The 14,506-nt window shown below is 41.2% G+C and overlaps 1 protein-coding gene across 2 annotated transcripts in view; it reads right to left on the bottom strand.

Moving 5' to 3' along the window:
• The window catches only part of LOC142496944 (nicotinamide N-methyltransferase-like), a 121,139-nt gene that overhangs the window by 62,602 nt on the left and 44,031 nt on the right, over nt 1–14,506 (bottom strand). The gene's annotated exons all lie outside the window — the stretch shown is intronic.

Below are 14,506 nucleotides of genomic sequence, written 5' to 3'. Positions count from 1 at the left end.
GCCATTGGGACTCTAGGGCCATCTGTCATCCTGATAGCTTCAGAGACATTCCTTTGCTTTGTCCATACCTGGAGACACATTAACCCTTGTGCTCCCGGATGGATTCTAGTGTGTGTGTGATGCAGACACTGATTAACCAGACATTACAAGGGAACAAGGGAACAAGGGAACAGGGGAATACACATGTACATGTCATTACAGGGGTTAAATCACAGTTCTGGGTCTTAGCCCAGTTAACCCTTTGACTCCCAGGTGAGGTCAGGGGGGCCAAATGGGGTGCAACCCCTTTAATCCCGGGCCAAATCCCCTCCATCGCCACAGTCAGGAACATGCACAGAACTTTCTGCTACTTGACCGGTAACATCCCGACCTGGGGAATGAACATCAGACGCATGGGGTGAAAAATGAGCACCATGTAAAGATCCTTCCTGTTATGTGTTGAAGTTGAAATGTGGTACTGTAGTCATTCTCAAGTAATTCGCTTGGGTTTGCTGAACAACTAATGCTTCGAATGAGGTGTTGATTTTTTGCAACTGTTTAGGCACTTCAATGAAGACTCTGTGGAGATGTGCCAATTGTGATATCGTTTCTTCCTGCAGTGAAATCATCCTTTCCAGCACTGTCACCAGATCAGAATGGCGATGATTTTCTGCTTCAGCAATTTTTCCCTCAGAAGCTATTATTGCATCGTATGTGTTAGTTGATGGACGATTTGGCTGTATAACTGTTTCAATGGGAACCTCTTCATGCTCACTTGATTGTATTTCTGTGTCTATGGCGGCATCATCATCATCTTCATCATCATGTTCTAAAAATAAATGTACACATTATTAAATGGCATGTTAATCTCTGCTGTTTTACTATGTAATTATACTGTGTCATAAGTAACACCTAACATGTTTCCATACGTTTTATAACCTCACATTAAAATCTACCTTGACTTACGAATAATGTTTGGACTCAGTATGAAATATGAATGAATGAAAACTTGCTCTAAACTCACAACTCCTACATGATAGTTCACATCACTAACACAATACATGTTGCCTTACACTTCATTTTCACTGACACTAAGTAATCCTATTTAAAGAACATGTGCAAAACAAATAATGAACATGACAACATAACATATAGAAGTGCACATATTATATGGCCACCAACTCATACACTCACCTTCTAGGTGTGTTGAGCTGCATGACCCAGGTGAAGACACTTGTTCCGTCTCAGGTGACACATGTCCTCCAGGGGCAACTATATATAACAATAACTTTAGTTGTACATTTACATGTGTAAATATTGAACAAACAGTTATTGTATGTTCTGTATTTACAGTATGAGTACCTAACAGCATCAGTTCCTTAACCGAAAATATGTGTGTGAAAGTGAACATAAATAGTTGTAATAACAATGTACATGCCTGTGTACTTAGAACTTTTGAGTTCCCTAACATACAACATACTATGTTTCTGCAGTAATGCGTGAGGATAAATTGATTAAATTTGTACATAAAAATCATATGTTGTGTAGTCATATCAGTATCATAATGTACATAACTATCATGAGATGAACATTCACAATGGTTATCATGAAGGTGGTCATATTGCAAAAAGTTTTGTTTTTGGTACAGGATATGTGTGGTACATTAATAGAAGATGTGGCACACCTGAATGTGGCTGTCACTCAACAAGACAACACATGCAGTGTGTGATAATGTGTCGTTGATAGCAGTTCAACTATAGATATGAGTGAACTAATGTGTGACGTATGGTTTGATAACTAATGACTTGTTGGGGCATTTAGTACCTAGAGTTAAGCTTTCAAATGAGTGTGATTAACTTCAGTTTTGCTAGTCAGGTTGTAAGAACGGTATTCCCTTCCCCAAAAACCCTAATCAGCCAGACCTTACAATTACTTCAAACAGGTGAAAATGGTGTGAACTAAGTTGACCCTAAGATGACCCTGTAATTTGTGTGTGTGCTGAAACCCACCCCCTCTGTTGACGTGTATGCTGTGATGACATATTCATTGCAGCTGCTTTAACACAATGGTAGAGGAGCTAAATAGTCGTCTGCAGTGTTTAAGTTATGAACACAATGACATAACATATGCTACAGTATGTGTGCCTCATTATGCTGTCTGTATATGACATAAAGCAAAAATGGACCTTTTCATAAACAACTATACATGTGTTAGTGCAAGTGATGTTTGTAGGCCGTTGCATGCAATATATTTGATGCATGCTTAGAATAGGCAGTAATGTCGTGTTTGAAGGAGTAATATAAATAAAATACACAATAATATTATACATATTTATGTTCTGTACCTGTAGCTAGTAATAATTTCTCATTAGCATGTGTTACACATGTGTACTACCCTGTTGTTCCCCATCTTCGCCCACCATCAATTGGTTCCACTGCAGCAATGCATTTTGGGAATTCACATGTAAATGACCACGCAATGGCTAGTGCTATATTAGTTACTGCTTTTAGTAGGACTACAACATATATGTCTATTTTGAGATATATATATATATACAGAATCAGACATATACATATATAGATGCAGGTATGCTTATATTGTGAAGACAGTATAAAAAGCAGCGGAAATATGCAAAATAACTGTAAGCAACGACACATTAATATTTCTCACCTGGTGGAAATTGTGAGGGATAAATTCCAATGTCACGGTCACCGGCCAAGCCCTCCACGACGACCGGAAGTAATTTTCCCCGAAGCAGCTCCTCCAATGGAGTTAATATCAGACGTTGTGGTGTCGGCCCACTTCCAGTGCCAGAAGCATGCACGCGTTGGTCTTGTATTTTCTTTTTCAATTTTGACCGAATATCGTCAAATCTTTTGCGACAATTCACCTTGTCCCTGACACGATTCCCACACGCATTGACACCAATTAGTATTGTGTCCCACATTTCTTTTTTGCTTGATGAACTTGTCCGCGCTTGAAATAGAAACAAAATATATGACGTTAATTCATAATAATAGAAGCACCAGTTTCCTACACTGCTAGCTGTTCCAAGAGATAGCAAACATGCTCTTTTAGGTGTAATATGTGAAGCACATGAGCATTCACTACTAAACCTAGACATGTAAGCAAGCTTGCATTCATATTGTAAGCAGTTATGGCAAATTGAACGCCTGTGTTTAGTTGTCCTTGTAACGCATGATAAAAAGCTGTGTTTCCACAATAATTAACATAGACAGATATTCTGTACCCATATTTGCATATGAACAAAACTCACATGACCTAGGATCACATGTATTTGAAGAATAAATGGAAAGGTACACTTACCTACTAAATGTCCATAGAGACTGTCATAGTGCTCCAGAATCCCAGTGACAAGAGCCCTATTTTCCTGGTCATTGAAGCGAGGATTACGTGGCTTCTCCACACGTTTCTTCCGAGCAGGTTTAGGCTCAGAGCTTGGCTGGTGCTGACTGGACTCTCCTTGTTCCAATGGAAGAGACTCCAAAAGCTGGTCACCAGCAAGCACGCCACCACCAGACACCCCATCAGCAACTGAGGCACCAGCAGCACTCCCACTCCCAGCAACAGCATTCGCACTCCTAGCACCAGCACTCCCACTCCCAGCAACAGCACTCGCACTCCTAGCACCAGCACTCACACTCCCAGCAACAGCACTCGCACTCCTAGCACCAGCACTCACACTCCCAGCAACAGCACTCCCACTCCCAGCAACAGCACTCCCACTCCCAGCAACAGCACTCGCACTCCCAGCAACAGCACTCGCACTCCTAGCAACATCACTCCCCTGAACAGTACGTTCACTCTGACGCGTACTCGCACGAGTAGCACTACCACTCCCACCAGCATCACTCTTCCCACGCTTTGCGGGCATACTTTCAGCACTCACAAAAAACAGAAAAGAAATGTACAGCCAATCACACGAAACACTTCCACATATAAAACAAGACAAAGATGTAAACAAAACAACAAAGGACAAAGCTCTCACAATACACAACAAGTCTCTCAGTCAATATGCAAATATTAAATCGCCCAGCTCTGTGCGTCTCTCTCTCTCTCACTCCCAACAACACAGAGAATGATTAACAGTACACGTTGCCTTTAAATATGGAGTGCTATCCAATATATGCTTGCTTCGCCTGATTCAGCAAGATTTTTGATTGGCCAACCTAACAGCACCCCGCCACGCAAGCCGATACACCTGTGTGTGATCGGCAAATCATCGTGAGAGTGGGCGGATTGGTTATCGGTTTCATTTTGAAGACATTCGGCACTTACTGCATACGGAGACGGAAAATCGCCAATAACATGACTAATCGGTAAGCTTGCCGATTTCACATAATCGACGCTTACTGCATGAGGCCCTATATCTGATGTTGCAATAGGTATAGGGAGGGTCTGAAAGAAATAGAGCAATCTGGGCAATAAATTCATCTTCACTGATTGAACTCTCCCCATCCAAGATATATTAAACTTAGTCCAAGCCAGTCGGTCAGCTTTTAATATATTCAATATTTTATGATAATTAGACTGGTAGAGCGAGTCGTAGTCCTTCGCTAAAAAGACTCCCAGATATTTCAGTGAGGATTGCTGCCATATGAAATAAAAGTTTAATTTGATTAGCTTAACTGTCTCCTGTCTCAGATTGATATTTAGTGCCTCAGACTTACTATTGTTAATCTTGAAGCCCGATAATTTATTGAAAGTAGATCGTTCGTTAAACAAATTTGGTAGGGTTGTTAAGGGATTTGATATCGTTAGAATAATATCATCTGTGAAGAGGGCCAGCTTATATGACTGATCCCCCACCTCGAGACCTGAAATATTAGGGTTTCGGCTTATATGTGCCGCCAACGGCTCCAAGCAGAGGCGAAAGTAATTGGGGACAGTTGCTAGCCCTGTCTTGTACCACTTTTTATTTGGAATTCAGAGGAGGAAAAGCCCTGGTTTTTTATTATTGCAGTGGGATTTGAGTAGAGGGCCATTACCGCTTTGAGGAATATTCCTGAAAACCCAAAGGTCTTCAGTGTTTCCTCCATATATATACAATCTAAACGATCGAAGGCCTTCTCGGCGTCAAGGCTGAGCAAAATGGCGTGATCGCCTTTCTTTGCTGCCCATACCGTGAAATCTATAATTCGCATAATATTATCCGCGGCTTGTCTGACTGGGATAAAGCCCACCTGATCGGCATGGACTAAAGAGGGGAGAATCTTTACTAGTCTATTGGCCAAAACCTTAGAAAAAAAAATTAATATCTCAGTTAATTAAAGATATTGGGCAGTAGCTCCCACAAGCTGTAGGGTCTTTCCCCTATTTGTGGATAAGAGAGATCGAAGCTTGCAGCATGCTTGTTGGAAAAACAGAGTCAGCCATAATAGAGTTGAATAACCTGAGCAGTTGTGGGGAAAATGTCACTCCATTGTTTATAATATAAATTTGAAAACCCATCTGGGCCCAGAGCTTTTGAGACTTTTACATTCTTGATTACCAGTTTAACTTCTTCAAACGTTATATATTGGTTCAGAGCTCCTTGCTGGGTCTTAGACAGAGAAGGTAGGTCGGCAGACTGGAGATAACTAGCTATTTTGGCCCCGGAATGGGCATCGTGTAGTTCTTTTTTACCATTGTATAATTTAGAGTAATAGTCTTGAAATTCTTCACTATTGCTTTTGGGTTCAAGGTTAAAGAGCCGAATTGCAGTCAAATTTAGTGGATATTGAAAGAGGGACGCCTACAGTATTTAGTATTTAGCTGCCAGGAGGGAGTTTGCTTTATTCGCTTTTTCTTAGAACTTCCTCTTTGACCAGTTAAGAGATTGTTCCGCTTTCGCAGTTAAAAACATATTGTGCTCTGCTCTAGGTTCCTTAAGGGATAGCAACGTCTCTGGGGATTGGTTGCTTTTGTGAAGTTTAGAGAGGGTATCAACCTGTGATTGGAGGGAGTCAATCTTTAGCTGACGGGCCCTCTTCCTACCTGAGGCAATAGAGATAAGAAGACCCCTGATTGTAGCCTTGTGGGCCTCCCACATTGTTGTCAGTGATGCGACACTCCCATCATTGGTCTGGAAAAAAGCCTCTACTTCCCTGATAACGTCAGGACCTCCGGGACCTTAAGAAGAGATTTATTTAGTCTCCAAATTGCCCTGGGTACCATGATATTCAGGTTTGTGATTGTAGAGTTTACTCGTGTGTGATATGACCAGGTTATATTGTGAATATTTGAATCGGAGACCTGAGGGATCAGAGCTGCGATTATAAAAATATAGTCGATGCGTCAGTATGTTTGGTGGGGGGATGAGTAGAGGGTAAAATCCCTGGCCTGGGGATTAACCTCTCTCCATATATCTACTATGTTAAGTGAAAGAAGGCCTCGTTTAAGAGCCTTGATCTCCTGTGATCTATAATTCTGGGGGGGCAGAGTTCGGGATGGAAGATCTGTCTAGGGCCAGATCTAGTGCAAGATTAAAATCTCCTCCCAGAATAATTTGACCTTTCGCCCAGATACCTAGAGAAGTGAAAAATGAATTGAAAAAGTCCACACTATTCTCATTTGGAGTGTACACTCTGGATATGGTTGTTTCCTTTCCATACAGTTCTCCTATCAGAATCATATATCTGCCATCTCTGTCCACTTTCTTATATTTGTATGTAAAAGCAACTCGATTGTGGAATATTATTGCCACCCCCCTTCTTTTGACCATCTGTCTGTATTGTCTATCTAGATAGCTTGGATGTCCTGGGGATCTAAAATGGGTCTCTTGTAAGAGGAGGATGTCAACACCTTTTTTCTTAAAATCCGACATTGCCATTCTTCTTTTTTTGGGGGGCAGTTTAGGCCTTTCACATTGAGCAAGATTACCTTAAGGGACATCCCATATTTGGGTTAGCAGCGCTGGCGGACATGGTCAGTCAAGTTTGGGCTGCCCTGTAGAGCTTCTGTTATATTCATCACCGATTTGCTGTTCAGGGGTGGGGGACAGGGGAGTGCGCTGGGAAAGAACCTAAAAAAGGTGGACAAAAAAATAATGAAAATGAAAGAATAGTGAGCAAGCGTATGGCTCTAGAGAGACACTCCTAATGCCCAACTGCCCTTGGATACAAACCCGGTGGTAAGGGGGAACAACCAAAAAAAACAAGGGCAACTGTGTCAACGCGGACACAGACATTTTGGGGGGTAGTGGTCGAGACTCTAGTGGTTTATCAGCCCCTGCTCCAATCCCGGAGCCTCCATGGGCTTTTGAGCCTGGTATATAGAAAGGGCTGAACTACGCACATCTCTGGGGCAAACATTTAGCTTGAAACAAATAATGACATTCAAATAATAACTTGACCTTGGGAACATACTGTAGTTAAAAAAGCAACATGTAATAGTTTAACACTTCTTCACGTCAGACCGGTCCCTGGCACTGCATTGTTGCAACTAACATCCTCATACAAAGTATAACCTTTAAACCTTTAGAAAAACAAACAAGTTAACTAGCTATACCAGCAATCATGACAGTCTGGAGCGAAAGAGTCCCCAAAACCTCAGCATTGAACTTCCACACCTGATTTTCTCCAATTGAGGGAGGTCTGTCCAGAGGACCTCCCCATGGCTCAAAAATTTTAGAGTGTAGGGAATCAGAGTTTGGGGCCGGTCTGGATAGAAGGCTTAACCTAGTTTTGATGCCTTCTCCATTTGCAAAAGTATTTTAGCTTCCTCAATATCACTGATATTTGGTGATTTACAGCATATCCCTACAAACATTTTCTTTATACTTTTACCTCCACTGCTAACTTCTATTCACAAGGTCTCTACATTTCATCATTCCCTTCATAAACATCTTCGCTAATAATAGGTTTTAGATCCGGCTTAACATATAAACATACTCCACCTCCCCTTCTATTTGCTCGATCCTTCAGAAAAAGGGAATAACCCTCTAAATTAACTGCCCAGTCATGAGTTTCAGCCCACCATGTTTCAGTAATGCCTATGATATCATACTGCTCCCTTTTAGCTATTAATTCAAGCTCCCCAAATTTTATCTTTCAGGCTTCTTGCATTAGCAAGTATGCATTTAAGGTTTTTTTCAGCCTGTACTATATCTTATCTTCTCCTTCCTTTCTGCACCAACTTGGTTTAGTCTTTAGTAGTTTTCTAGTATTATCTATATTTATTATGAGTTTATTATGAGTGTCTCGCTGCTGATCAAACTCGCACTTGCCCCAATTCTACCTTCATAACCCTTTGTTTCCTCATCAATTCAATTTAGTTTGTTATCTGTATCATTCCCCTCCCCCCTCCATCCTAGTTTAAAATCTCCTCCAACCTTTTTAACATTCTCCCCCCTAGCACAGAAGATCCCTCTTCATTGGAGGTGCAATACGTCCCTATAATATAGATGGTACCTCTCAGAAAAGGAGTCCCAGTGCTCTAAAAAACCCAAACCCTTCATGCATGACACTGGTAGTATTTCAGAAAATACTACCTTGGAGGTCCTTGCCTTTAAGCTTTTGGCCTAGATCCCTGAAATCATTTTTGAGGACCCTCCATCTTCCACTAACTTTGTCATTGGTGCCAACATGTACCAAGATCGCCGGGCCAATCCCAGCCCCTCCCAACAATCTATTTACCCAACCCACAATGTGCCGAACCCAGGCACCCACAGATACAAATAATTTTAGTACTGTACCATTTACGTTCATTATGGACATTACTACTTCTGCTTCACTTCTTTATCACCTGTTTGCGGCAATATACCAAAATTAAAAAAGGTTATGGATGCTTACCACGCACTTTGAAAAAAATTGTTAGTAGTTAGACGTGCACACACAAATAACTCCAAATATTCAATTTGTGACACTTAGTACATCAATCACAGAGAGGAAACATTCTCCCGTTATAGGCACAACTTTTGATACATCTGAGAAAGTTGAGAATATAATCCAGGGGGGGGGGGTCTGACGTAAACAGCACTAGGATCTGAGCAGCCATTTTAGTCAGCATCCATCTTAGGTGCCTGATCTTGTCATCCATTTTGTTTGTCTGTATGAAAGTTGGAGTGAAAGTTTAGTTTAAAGACACATTTTTTCTTTTTATTTTCTCCTGGAGGATATGCTTTCAACTAACCACAAACCTTAAAGAGACTGGAGAAATGCGCCACTGTTATGAAAATAAAATATAGATAACAGCCACTTCTCATATTTAGGGGGAGGTTCTCATGGTCAAATACACTCTTTCCCAGAAATCATGTATATAGATAAAAGGTCACTGGCTTGTATAATACATTTTAGCTGAGTCAATCCATCTTTAGTATTAATCTTACAGTTATGTTATTATAGCCCGGTATCCCTCAGGGGATTGTCACATGCTGCGGCTTAGTCAATAGGGCGGCTGCATTTGCAATTAAGGCCTTTTCAGTGCAAGGGAGCCTGCGCTGGCAGTTTTGAATAGGGACCGTTAAGAGAGGCTGAAGTTACATGTTGCTAGGCAACCAGTGAAGCTGTGAGAGATGACAGTTTAGACAGTTTTAAAGAGTTCAGTTGGAGCAGGGAGTGAGGGTGCAGGGGAGCAGTAGCCCCTTGCACTAGGCCAGATAACCCCCAAAGGCCCCAAATAATGGTTACCCTTGCCCCAGTTTGTTGGTTGCTTCAGGGACAGGCCTTAGAGAAGGAGATCTGCCCCTTTAGCTACTTGGTTAAGTAAAGATACACTCTGTGGCACGCAGCCTGATTTCTGGGTCTGGGCTCAGACCCCTCTATATATAAAGACTATCTTACCAGAGACTAATATATATATAGACTGTCTTCACGGAGGCCACGCCAAGCAGTGACTGCAGCCTGCCGGCTGCAGACAGATCCCGACCAAGGTACAGACGGTGCGGTGCCGCAGTGATATTATCCACGCCGGAATTCACCCCACACGTAGGAGGACATCACGTCGGATCAGGCGGATCCAAACCCAGTTGTATAGCGGCACCCGTGGCTGGAGCCCCAGGCAGGTACCTTTAGTAGTGCACTAACTCTTCAAGGGATAGCGCTATCTCCAACACACATGGGTGGATGTGGACATAAAGGGACATCAGGGGATTGGTGCCCAGCACCCAAGTACTTTGGAGGAGGGAATATTTATGGTGATGTGTGCACCCTTTTCACTTCTATGTGTATGGCTATATGCATTATTCTGTGTGGTACAGGTACCGAAGTTATTAGTATTAGCAATAGTAAACAGTTATTAGCATACACTGTGTGCATGTCTTATTATTGTGGTTCCTGTAAGAGGACCATCCCACTCAGGTGGGAGCCCTTACAGGTAGAGGCGCTTTGTTCAATGAATGATCAGGTAACCCCAGGCTCCCAGTGGCGGAGGTTCAGGCCTTCTGTGAGTCTTTCAGGTAACGCACCACACCCGGTAACACAAGTGTATTTCCCCACATGGTCCCCATCTGCGACAGGGGGGGGGGGGGGGCAAAAGGTGTTACATTATTAACTGTATGTTCTCTTATTCATATTTTGTTTATCTTATATGCTTATGTAATGACACACACCACCTCATATAGGGGGCGTGGGCTTAGTATTTTGGTATAAATATGGCTTGTATGCCAATATGTCGTTGGGGATGTTTTATTTTGAAACTTCCTTCTATGTGTGCACATGTACGCAAAATAAACTCATTTGTTATTCTGTGATCCTCAGATTTTGTTTCTTTATTCACGCTTTACATACATCCATTACACTGTTACATTGACTCGCTCCTCCTATAATCATTCCCCATAAAGCGAAAGACACAAGTGGAATAATGTGGAGAAAATGGAGCAAAGATTGATGCAAAGTCACATAATGTTTACATGGCGCTATATGCACCAGTTTGCGAGCAATGCTCCAGTTTGTTACGCTTAACCACATCCCCCATAAAAATGTCCAGTAACTCGTCTCTAACTCCTCCTATTTACACAACTCAATCATAAATTGGCAGACAGGTGGCAATATCCCAACACATTGGAAAAACATCTTCACATTATTTCAACAGGGGCCATGGACGCCATAAATGTCGGACGTCATGAACATTTAGCATAAATAAAGTATTACATACTGTAATTTCTCAGCATATTTAATCTTTCGTGGGTTGGATGTGATACTTTTAGTGGGTCAGCATTCATCCTCACTAAATAAGTACACGCTGGCCTAATTATGAGACCCGCCATAGGCAGATTTGGTAGGAAATAATAACTCATCTTTTACTGACTTGCATTGGACAGAAACAGCTTACTTGAAGATGAAGTTACATTACGAATATAAAACGGGGGTGTCTCATCAATAGACAAAATGAGGGGGGGGGGGAGATTAGAGGCTGACCAGTCTTCTGAATCTATCCATGCACTGTTATTAAGGGGAGAAAATTGCCTTATTGCCAATATGTACTGTTTGTATACAAGGAGAAATGAGCCATTACAGATTTTCATTTGTCTTTTAGAACTTTTAGTCCTTCCTTTTAGATTGGTCCTGAAGATCCGGTAATAATAATAGTTCTGACCAGTGTCTCGGTCACAATGGTCATCTACAATCCCATTTTGGTGTATTCAGGGCCTCATGCAGAGAGCATAGAATTTTCAAATTGGCGAATTTCATAAAAAGTAGCTTTTTTGGAGAGTTTTATTCTCCATATGCAGAAAAGTGCGAATTCTGCTATGTTTAACATGAATGCGTGTGGCGAGTTTGAATGGAACAGATGCACGCTTTAGAAATGTAAAAAAAAAAAATCACGGCTTTTTTTCCCCCTTTGCTATAGCCGGCGAGCGCCATCTTATTGCCAATATTTCCTGGCGCGGCTAAAATGAGAAAAACGCGTCATTTCCCTGGCGCGAACAGCCGCTACATGCCGTTCGTACCTCTCTGCATTCGGAGAGTTTTAAAAATGGCGAGATCGAGGTTCTCGCCAGCCGCGAGGCGAGTTTTAACAATAAAAAAAACAAAATGGCGCGTTTTTCGTAACTCGCCATTTTATGCCGGTTTCTGCGCGAAATTGTACAAAAAATGGCGAATTTTGAAATAACGATGCTCTCTGCATAAGGCCCTTAATGTTTAGCACAAGAAATAACACAAAAATCACGATGATGCAAACAGGGTTTATTCATAATCAAGCAGAGCTCTTCTCCACACATTTACAGATTAGTCTGATAGTTAATATCTTGCCTGGCACATGCCGAGAGAATTAGAGACAAAAGGTTCGAGAAACAGAGGGATGACCAAAACCAATAATAGTGCTTTAACCCGCCATGTATATCATCTAAATATAGAGGATATCTGAAAAGCTTTAATATTTCTACTTAAAGAAGTCTATTTTATTTAATGAAACCAAGTATTATCATAACTCTGTAGGAATATCAGGCCACAAGGGCTACGTCCCCCTTCTCCAGCACCTGGGGAAGATATCATGTTGATTTGGAGCCATAGACCTGATTACGGTTTGACTTTGTAAACATAAGACACGTTGACTTGAATGAGCCAGGATGTCTCTTAGGAAATCACACTGCTTAGAACACCCCAAAGTGTTATCTAAAATATCTAACTACGTGCTCAATGTAACAAAGTATTGTAAAGCGTATATGTGAGTTGCATGGTATTTTTAACCCAATGTTAAATGAAAATGTAAAATGAATATTTCTTCATTACTCTTACTCGGAAGCCATAACACACTTTATGAATGAGCCATAAGAGGATCTAATTACTTCAGTCTCCCGGCTGCAACATTTGGGCAGAACCAGTGGAATAAACCGAGAAATATTCATCAAAAAAAAGAAATCCCATTGAAAGGGAGTTTTTCCTATGATAAATCTGCTGCAATTCTTTTGCACAGTCTTTGCATCAGTTTTGCTTTAGTAAACAACACACAAGGGGGGTTATGCACTAAGCAGTGATAAGTGGGGTTTTCTGGGTGCTATGCACAAAGCAGTGATAAGTGCTTTTAAGTGAGATAACTGCCTATATAGTGTGATACTGCCTGCTGTGATATTCCCAAAGCAGTGATAACAGTGCAGTAACCTGCTATAATGGCTACTTAAAAGCACTTATCACTGCTTTGTGAATCTTACAGAAGGCAGTATCACGCTATAATGGCTTTTTATCTCACTTAAAAGCACTTATCACTGCTTAGTGCATAACCCCCAAGGTGTCTTACAGGTTAATGTAGTGTTATATAGCTTTGCACCAATTAGTAAATATTCCCCTTATGTTTTCAGTGCTGGAGAGGCTGCAACATTGCTTAATACACCAATATACAGTACAGTAAAACACTGCAACGCCCCAAAGTTACTAAATGGTGCTAAGTCTTAGCACATTTTTCATACAATTAGTGGGATTTAAGGTGAACTAAGACTAAGGGGGTCATGCACTAAGCAGTGATAAGTGCTTTTAAGTGAGATACATGCCTTTATAGCGTGATACTGTCTGTTGTGAGATTCACAAAGCAGTGATAACACTGCAGTATCGTGCTATAATGGCATTTTTCCCACTTAAAAGCACTTATCACTGCTTTGTGAATCTCATAGCAGACAGTATCACACTATAAAGGCATTTATCTCACTTAAAAGACTTATCACTGTTTTTTGAATCTCACTACAGGCAATATCACGCTATAATGACTTTTTATTTCACTTAAAAGCACTTATCACTGCTCAGTAAAGCAGAGGAAGAAACCTCCAAGCCCGACGCTAAGGTTTCTCTTTTAAATAGTTAATGTCCCATTAAATTTTTATTATTTTTTCACTTGGCCTCCAGTTCTTGTTTTTTCATTGCTATGCTTCTAGTGTTTTTCCCCTGCTTATCTATCACTGCTCAGTGCATGACCCCTAAGCCCTGATTATAAAATTTCAGCATATGTGTAAGCGAGTGAATGGTATGGCCAACATATCCAACGTATCCAACGTATCCAACGTATCCAACGTATCCAACATATCCAATATATCAACATTTCCAACATATCCAACGAATTCAACATATCCAACATTTCCAATGTTTACTTATTTTATTGATAAGCTACTAAAATGCCCCTTCTTTTTTTGCTTACCTAACACCTGCATTTTAACACGCTTAAAGAATTGATGGGTGAGGGGCTTACAGATTGTGTGGCTTACGGGCATGCACAAAGTAACAACTATCATAATCAGAAATGTTCAAAGCTGATCGGTCTTCACGTGGAACTACCTCCAGTTTCTCAATTTCATAACCAGCCTCTTTAAAAGCCAGTTCCAGGCCTTCCTTTGTTATGGCCATGCAATAAAAGCACTTTTGGCCAACATAGTAAAAGGAACAATTTAGCGAACTCATAACGATTAAGTGACCTCCAGGCTTGAGCAGGTCATGGAAATTTTTCAGGGTATTGCAAAGAGACTTGATATCCTTGCAGGGAGCTTCCAAGCAGAGGCAGCTGAGTATGCAATCTGCTGGAGGCAGAACTTCTGGCTCAAATGGGTTTCTTTTCAAGACATCACACTTTAGGACTTGTTTCACGGTTCTACGGAGTGTAC

Source organism: Ascaphus truei, chromosome 6 (assembly GCF_040206685.1).
Source record: "Ascaphus truei isolate aAscTru1 chromosome 6, aAscTru1.hap1, whole genome shotgun sequence".
NCBI classification, from domain to species: domain Eukaryota; kingdom Metazoa; phylum Chordata; class Amphibia; order Anura; family Ascaphidae; genus Ascaphus; species Ascaphus truei.
This window is presented reverse-complemented; position numbering and strand designations above follow the sequence as displayed.